The sequence below is a fragment of the Gossypium arboreum genome, chromosome 10 (assembly GCF_025698485.1).
Source record: "Gossypium arboreum isolate Shixiya-1 chromosome 10, ASM2569848v2, whole genome shotgun sequence".
Lineage (NCBI taxonomy): Eukaryota > Viridiplantae > Streptophyta > Magnoliopsida > Malvales > Malvaceae > Gossypium > Gossypium arboreum.
Genome location: NC_069079.1, coordinates 36,832,351 through 36,840,870, shown reverse-complemented (window position 1 = coordinate 36,840,870; position 8,520 = coordinate 36,832,351). Strand labels below are relative to the sequence as shown.

Here is an 8,520-nt window from a genome sequence, read left to right as displayed (position 1 = left end):
TATTTTGGATACGAGTGGAAGCATTCTCCTTTATACTTACCTTTTTGAAACAAGTGGAATTCTTCTCGTTAGTACAAAATTCCTTCAAAAGTTTTACAAAACTAGATGTATTTTTCATAACGTCTAGTAGTGGAAGCTTTAACTTGTCGTTGCGAAAAATCTTAAGGAATGATGTGTTGTCTTTTTTGCTATTGTCTCTCGCTAGCCTTCTAGGAAAGGACATGGAATCACAACCAGTTTGAGAAGTGTTAGTTCTACTTTTACTTGTGACTCGTCATCTTGTTCTTCCTTGCAAGTTTTGATTGTTATTCGAATAGGACTCTGATACCGTTCCACTTCAATGAGTCATCAAACTCATGTTTTGGCTTGGGTTAAGTTCTATTTGGGTTGACAACTCTTTTTTGGGTGTCTAATTCACCCTTTGAAATGGCGAGCTGACTCATTATGCTTTCCAATTTCGCCATACTTGCCTAAGACATACCTAAGACTATTGTTGCTACAATGGTAGACTAGGCTGATAATATGGATCAAATTGGGGTATCATTCTATAGCTTAAATCAGAGTAATCTCTCCACCCACAATTTTATGTCTCAAAGATTGATTCATATTGTTCTTGAGGTGGTCCATGAAAACTTCCAACAATATTAAATTGTCCTAGGTAGTCGTCCTCCTAGAGAGGACACACTTCTGTCGCATGGTTGTGTGCAATACATATACCACACACCGTGACCGACATTGTACTTCACTGCACCAATACAATGAACAATGTTAGTAATATCATTAAGTTTAGTTTCCATGGAAGATACATTTATCTCGTGTGCTCTCATTGGGTGATCAAACATAAATTTAAACAGTTGATAATTCATAGTCATAGTGGAAGACATTTGATCGTTCATCATTTTTTTTCGTGAGCAGTCTTTTCTACTTCTAAATCATGTTCGATTGGTCGGTATGTCCAGATCCACTAAAAAAGAAAACAAAAAATTAGTTAGCACCAGTCCCCGACAACGATGTCAAAATTTGATGGGTGTTGAATCTATTAAAAATAAAATTCTTATGCCTAAACAAGATATAAATAGCAGTATAGAGGGTAGGGTCGATCCTACAGGGACTGAAATCTCTAAAATTGTCATTTAATTTAACCAAGTTGTGCATTAAGTAGCTATCATGCCCACTACCTGTGACGATGTGGGTGAAAATAAAAAAAAGGGAAATTAAATCTGAATAAAATAAAAATAATAGAAATAATTAAAATCGAAATAGAAGTAAAATAAACAGAAACAAATTAAGATTGAATAAATAGATATGATGATGTTCTAGCTTCAAGCTCGATTTTGGTTCCAATTTTCAAATCAATTCTTGATAATAAGTTTTCTTCTTCTACCAATAAGTCGATTATAGTGATTGAGGACGTCTCAGACCACCAATCCTTTCGTGTGTAAATTAATTATAAGAACACCCAACAACTAACCCTTACCAAACAAACAACCACAAAACACAATCCATAATTTAGCTGTTCAGTAGCTCTACGAATTAGAAGAGCCTCGGTCGAATCAATGGTCTCAACCGCGTAGGTTGTTTAAATCTGGTTGCTATTTTTCTTGATGGATCCAACCATTCACTCAATTAGACACGCAAATGTGTTCCTCGATAGGTTGATTACGACAATTATTAATCGTATTGGTTCTGACAACTGTATGTCGCACCACACTAAATCAACGAGCTCTTTTTGACTTTTTGTCAATACAACTTTATAAGACAACACTATCTATCTCCTTAATCGGAAAAGTAAGAAATACCTGAATGAGTTTTTAAATATGGTTTCGATCTCATGACTCTCTCTCAAATTGATTATGGGCTTAAAACTAGATGGGAAATTTAGTTACTCATGAAAATAAATATATTCAATGAACATCAATTAAAAAAAAAGAAGAAAGATAAAATGATAGTAAAATTAAAAGAAAATTGCGCAATGTTGTCAAACGAAAGAAACAAAATTGAAATTTGCAATTGATTTTAATTCAAGGTGCACGGGGCTGAGCATTCCTTTATACGCATATATATATATATATATAAATAATAGTCTAATCTTCTTTAAACTCTCTAATTTAATCTAGGATTGACGAGTTATCCAAAAATAATTAAAAGATAAAATATTAGAAAATAAAAATATTATGTTAATAAAAATTAAAAGTATCATTTTTACAAATAAATTTCAAAATAAAAGTTCCCAAAATAAATCATTAACCATCAACTTTGTTTTTTAGCCCAGAACTTTTACAACAACTCACATCAACTCACATCTTCAGGTTTGTTTTTGCACCAAATCAAAAATCAAATAATAAACTCAAAAATAGTGATATCTCATTCAAAAATAGATGAAAACTAAGCACAATAAATATGTCAATTGGGCACATTATCAATGAGGAATAATTTTAACAAGTTTCCTCTTGTTTATCAAGAAAGTAAGAAAAGATCAGTTTCAAGGTGCTTTGCCATTAACAATAACTAATTTATTAAAGGATATTAAATTAATTTTTGTATCAATGTCCAAGTCCATGAATCAAAACTAAAATTTTACAATTGATTATATTTTTATTATATGGATTAGTTAAAATTTGCAATATTTCTTTCAATAATTTTATTTTTAATTATAATTATAATTATATATATTTTGAAAGGTGAATTCATTAATTTATCCAATGAATGGAACCATACAATTCAGAAAAAAAAATAGCAAACACTCGTCATAGATGGAGAAGGAAAAGCTCCACCAACACAACAAAGGTTTTAGCCTCAACACCAATAGAATATTATGACACGTTTGTTGCAAAAAATTCGTTTTTTTATGATTCAAATCTCCACCTTTATTAATTAAGAATATGCCTAAAAACTTCCAAAAAACCTATTTTTTTCTAACAACGTTGACAATTAGCTTTGTCGCAACTCAAGCACGACATATCTAGAGTGATTGCAAGCACTTAATACGATAAGAAAATCAACCCCGGATGATCCAAAGCGGTGAGCAAAAATTGACAAAAGAATCGAGCATTCACGAAACTAGAGAGGATGACAACAAAATCATCCCTAAAATCACTTGTAAAACTAAGATTACATGCACAAGTAAGACTAAAAACGTGCTACAATAGTAGAAAAAACTTTTAAAACTGAAGACTTATTAAATAATGGAAAAACAAACAAAAACATATAAAACTTAAGTTAACACGGGTTCAAATCGACACGTGAAATCATTTATTACTTTAAAATACTTTCTAAGCATAAACATATTAAGAAGTTGACGAAGAGTCACTCACTTTTCAAGAAAAACTACTAGTGTCACGGGTCATAGTTCAAAGCCCGTGACCATCGCACCAATTGCATCCGATGGAGGTCTATTACTTAGATGGGGATCATTTGGCCCACGAAAATTGGCCCGATTCAAGGAACTATTGGAGAAGCCTGTCAGATTGAAGCTTGGTTGGCCCGATAGCTAAGATATGGAAACTTAGGCAACTATGGTAACTAATCTTAAAAGATAGAGGGAATCATATCTTGTAAGATTAGATAGGATTTGATATGGCAATATCTTGTAAATCCCTTAAATCATGGGATATGCTTAATCTCGTCCGTCGATGTAAACGTATCTTGACTGTCAATTTTGGGGGAGCTCAACTAGAAATAGAGAGTCTACGCCTCATTTGTACTCACTCCATTCATTGTTTCATTATTCTTTACGAATAAGAGAATAGAGAGTATTTACTCAAACACTTTGCGAGCGTCCCTTTCTGTTGTTCTTTTGGTTGCATCTTTTGGTATAAATCGCTTCCGCAATTCAATTGGTGCCTTGGAGGAGTTCTTAAGGAATCCTCATTCGAGTGAAGGCTGACTTAGGCGAGTTTGGTCGAGTGAATCGCCTAAGGCCACACGAATTGTGAGACGAAAGGTCTAACCCCGTGACCCTAGTGGCTAGTGGAGTTTTAGCGAACGACAGGCACCATCATCTGTTCATCACAACTTGTGCAGACAAGAAAGATACCCACAAAATAGATCTGCAAACTGAAAAGAGAGAATACATGTGTAACGAATAAGAAGAAGAAAGAAAGAAAGGGTTGATGGGAGACAAAAAAGACAGGAGATAGCTAGCCAAGAGGTTGACACGCCGCAAATTTTTTATATTTCAAAATACCTAGCTATATACAAATTTTAAATTTATTTTAATTGTATTCAACAACCATTATATCTTATAACCAAAATTAGATACAATCACTTTACATAACATAGGTTTCAGAATATAAGTAATTGCTTAGATAACATTACACACACTTCCATCTTGAACATAAAAAAGGACTGATCTGCTGACCTTGAACTCAAGAACTTCAACCATTGAAGAAGCATGGGGTTAGATGTTTCTTTTGAAGTAGAGCAACCGACGAAGACTATCCACAATGAAGAAATAGCAGGCGATGCTATAGTCTTCGACGCAATAAAATCATTCTAGTCTCCAATATGGGTTTATGTAGAGTACAATAATAGTTGCCAAGAATATAATTGCATAGGAAACTGCAAAGCTGATATAGAAATCACCCTAGTCTATAAAACTGTGTTCTTCTTCACTAGATGAAGCACTTGGAGTTCCTAGTGAATCACCTTCATTACAACTCTTGTTCAAGGGAGGTCCACAAAGAAGAGGATTTCCCTTGTAACTTCTCTCTTCGAAGGTCCCAAATTGATTTTTCCTATCAGGGAGAGGCCCTGACAAGTTGTTGTGTGCGACACTGAATACCTCCAAAGTGGTCACCTCAGTCATTTGAGGGCGGATTCTTGCATTTAAATTGTTGTAGGAAAGGTCCAAACTCTCAATCTACTTGAGTTTTGAAAAAGTTGAGGGGAGAGGTCCAGTTAAGTTGTTATGTGAATAGTTTAACCTTTGGATTTCAATCAAATTCCCCAATCCAGGTGGGATTATCCCTGTGAGTTGGTTGCAAGAGAGATCAATTGCCGACAACAATTCAAGAATATTACCCTTGTACGTGTATCTTGCACCCTTTGTTGAAAACTCTACCTCTTCTTCTTGGAAGATGAAAGGATAATTTTTTTCAGTCTCTGAATCGCCTATGAGATTATATATTGTTAGTCCCATGTCTACTATTATCTTATCAAATAAAAGAAGCCCAAAATCAGTAGATCCGGTGTAAGACTTTTCACTCCTTGGCTTGAGAGTTAAATTACTTAAACAGGAAGGTATATGACCAGAAATTTTATTCTGTGAAAGGTCTAAGATACTTAATGATTGCAGTCTACATAAATGTACAGGAAATTCACCATCTAATTGATTTGCTTTTAGAAGAAAAACGCTCAAAACAGGTAGCGTGCTAATCCAATCTGGAATTCTTCCTGTTAAGTTATTTTCACTTAAATCCAAGGTTACCAATGAAGAGTTTATAAAAAGGGCATCTGACAGTGTTCCACTAAGTCTATTTTTGGCCAAATGTACATGCTGCATCATTTGTAGATTAGGGCAACATGGAATAGTGCCAGACAGATGATTTAGAGAAAGATCCAGGAATTCAAGATTGACCAAGTTGCATAATCCCATGGGAATGGGGCCCTCAAAATGGTTTTTGGAGAAATCCAATATTACCAATGCTGTGTTATTCGATAACCATCTTGGAAGCTTGCCATAGAAATGATTATCACTCACATCTAACTCCTCAAGATTTTTAAGCTAATGGGTGAAAAATCAAGAATCTTTCCGTCAAGCTTGTTTCCGTTCAAATATAATGCTTCCAACTAATTAAATAAATGATAAAAGTTGGGAAATATTTTGCCAGTCAAGCTGTTATTTGAAAGTCTAAGATAAAATAAAGAGATACTTACGCCCAACTCTTCAGGAATTTCTCCAAACAGATTATTATGGGATAAGTCTAGCATTCGCAATCTCCTCAAACCACCCAAACAAAGAGGAATATTAGCTGTCAAGGCATTTTGAGACATGAATAAGTACTGTAAATGTGGAAAAAGTGAGCAAAAATTCCTTGGAATTTCATGCTGTATCTTATTATTGGATATATCGAGTACTGACAGCTTGGAATTAGGATGTGGTGATACGATCAGAGGACCCACAATTGAACTATCTTTCAGGATTAGTTTTTCTAATCTTGTATTATTCTGTAGCAACCAATGTGGGAAACTTATCTCGCCAAAATTGCAATAAGAAAGATCAACGTGTCTCAAATCGTGTTGGAAATAGAGGAAATTAGGAAGTCGTAGTTTCCCATGTTCTTCAATCGTACAATTGAACAAACTAAAGATCTTAAGTTGAAATTTTGGCCTCCATATTTGGAAACCAATTGGTTCTGCAACCAAATCGTTTTCATCGGCTAGAAGGACTTTAAGGTGAGAATGATTTGCAAAGGAATTGAAGGACACTGGAACTTGAAATCGATTTTTTGACAGGGAGAGGAATTGAAGCGTTGTGAGATTTGTGAGGGGAGTGGAGGCAGTATTTCCAGTGAAAATTATCAGAGATATCCAAATAGCGAAGAGATGTCAAGTTACCCAAACATGAAGGAATCGCACCACTTAGAGCATTTCCGTGGAGATTCAATTCTTCAAGATTGTTAGGATAGCATAAACCTGCAATTTGAAGACGAAATATTGAATGAGGTTTTTTATTTCTCTAAGATTGTGCTTGGTTCAATAAACAGAAAGACTAGAGCGTCCATGTGTGACTTATGGTATGTATTTGTTATATTGAAAAATATTAATTAGAAAAGAAATTGAAGGTTTAACTTTAGACAATGTATTAATTGTATTGCCTTGATGAGCAGGTATAGCGTCATTTAGATCACAGTAAGACGAAGACAAGATTTTCAGAGAAGTCAAGATGCCAATGCTTTGCAAAAAGCTGATGTCCAAAGGGGTAGAATCCAAGAACAGATTCTCCACATTACTCAATACATGCAACTCTGTGAATATTAAAATAAAATGAAGTTAGTATTAATTTGTATAAAATTGATGTTTGTTTTTTTTGCAATAAGGATTACAGACAATAACCATAACTCACCTTGAATAGCCACAGTTTTGTTTAAATAATAACTCTCTGTTAAGAGCAGGGTCCTTAACTTAAACATAATATATTTCCTGCAATAAAATGTAGTTAGTTTCATATGGAAGTCTTTTGAAAAAAACATATGTATAATATATTTTTTTTGGACAATTAAATTTTATTCATTCAAAAAGAGAAACAAACTGTTGCTACATATTAATTTTAATACACACCTTTAGAAGTCAAAAATTGGTTAACCTCATTGCCACTCAGGTATAGAGTCTCTAAATTGTTCAAACCACAAAACTCTAGGAAAATCGCAAATAAAATTAGTCTTTCACTTCCAATCAAATAATATAACATGAGATTATATTTAAAGACTAAATTAATTCTTTTAAAGTTAGGAAAATATTTGGTATATTCCCAATAAAATTTTTAGGCTCCACAAATAGTGTTAATGGGTATGGGTATAATAAAATATTAAAAAATTAAATATTTAAAAATATATATATATATGTCAACTTTTTAAGACTATTTATGGAATAAAAAAGTACGTTGTCGGTTTACTAATTACTAACCTTAAAATTATATAAGTGTAAATATTTTTTACTTTTAGTATTTATTGATCCGTTAAGTTCATTCTATTTTATATCTAATGACTTTAGATTTGAAAACTCACTAAGCTCTGCTAGTATGCTGTTGTTGAGCAAATTCTCACTCAAATCAATTACTTCTAAGACCAACAAAGTTATGAAGATTACCCTAAACCATATCGGCCCCATGATCTCAACTCAATACACTAATTGTTGTTTCAATAGGGTCGGAAGCGTGTAAATTATTATACTAAAAAATCACACAAAGTTCAATTCCCAGGGAAGAGAGGTGGATCGCAAGGATCTCTTAAATACCAAGTCTTTCCTTAGTCAGAATATCCCTTTTATAGTAATTTAATAGCACAATTAAATACTACTATTATACCCTCAAATATTGAAAGAAAAATAGGACAAGAAAGAACACAAGAGTTTTAACGAGGTTCGTAAATTATACCTACGCCCTCGGGCACTAACACGGATGATAACTTTACTATCTCCAAAATATTACAAATAAATAGAATTCTTAAGAATTCTCAAATGGGAGAAGAGAGAAAACTAAGAGAGAAAGATTGGTTGGGATGATTGAAATGAGAAATGGTTAGGCCTATTTATAGTTAAGGCTCAGGGACTAACTTGCAAATGGCCTAAAAATTAAGGACCAAAATTGCAATTATCCCATTCAACTTTAAACAAGTTGCTTGCCACTTTTTTTCTTTCGGTGCCAATTGCACCTCCCACCACCCACCATTTTTGACTTTTCAACAATCTCCACCTTGAAGATTTGATTAGGATAATCACATCTTCACTTCTTTCAACTCCCCAAATTCGATAAAGCTATCTTTTGTAATGCCTCCAAATGCGCTCTCGAGCGCCATACAC

The 8,520-nt window shown here is 33.6% G+C and overlaps 1 pseudogene; it reads right to left on the bottom strand.

Annotated features, from left to right (window-relative positions):
- Positions 1–4,585: 4,585 nt before the first annotated feature.
- Positions 4,586–7,311, bottom strand: LOC108487986 (receptor-like protein 15; annotated as a pseudogene).
- Positions 7,312–8,520: the final 1,209 nt, after the last annotated feature.